The 385-nt window shown below is 44.9% G+C and overlaps 1 non-coding gene across 1 annotated transcript; it reads right to left on the bottom strand.

Annotated features, from left to right (window-relative positions):
* Positions 1 to 10: 10 nt before the first annotated feature.
* LOC145720054 (U6 spliceosomal RNA) lies at positions 11 to 117 on the bottom strand. The gene has a single exon (XR_014142777.1). It is a non-coding gene; the product is annotated as a U6 spliceosomal RNA (small nuclear RNA).
* Between the last annotated feature and the right edge of the window lie 268 nt (positions 118 to 385).

Below are 385 nucleotides of genomic sequence, written 5' to 3'. Positions count from 1 at the left end.
ACAGCCCTGAAAAAATATGGAACGCGTCACAAATTTGCGTGTCATCCTTGCGCAGGGGCCATGCTAATCATCTCTGTATTGTTCCAATTTTAGTATATATGCTGCCGAGGTGAGCACTATCTTAATGTTTTCTTTTGTAAAGCAAAATTCATTATTTTGATGAACCTCAATTCATCAATTTTTTTCTTTTTTTTTTTTTAAGATTTTATTTATTTATTTGAGAGTGAGAGAGTGAGAGACAGAGAGCATGAGAGGGAGGAGGGTCAGAGGGAGAAGCAGACTCCCTGCCGAGCAGGGAGCCCGATGCGGGACTCGATCCCGGGACTCCAGGATCATGACCTGAGCCGAAGGCAGTCGCTTAACCAACTGAGCCACCCAGGCGCCC

This window comes from Leptonychotes weddellii, unplaced genomic scaffold, assembly GCF_054177405.1.
Source record: "Leptonychotes weddellii isolate Sample4059 unplaced genomic scaffold, ASM5417740v2 HiC_scaffold_96526, whole genome shotgun sequence".
Taxonomy (NCBI): domain Eukaryota; kingdom Metazoa; phylum Chordata; class Mammalia; order Carnivora; family Phocidae; genus Leptonychotes; species Leptonychotes weddellii.
The sequence above is the reverse complement of the archived record's forward strand: the minus strand, read 5'-3'. Positions and strand labels throughout refer to the sequence as shown.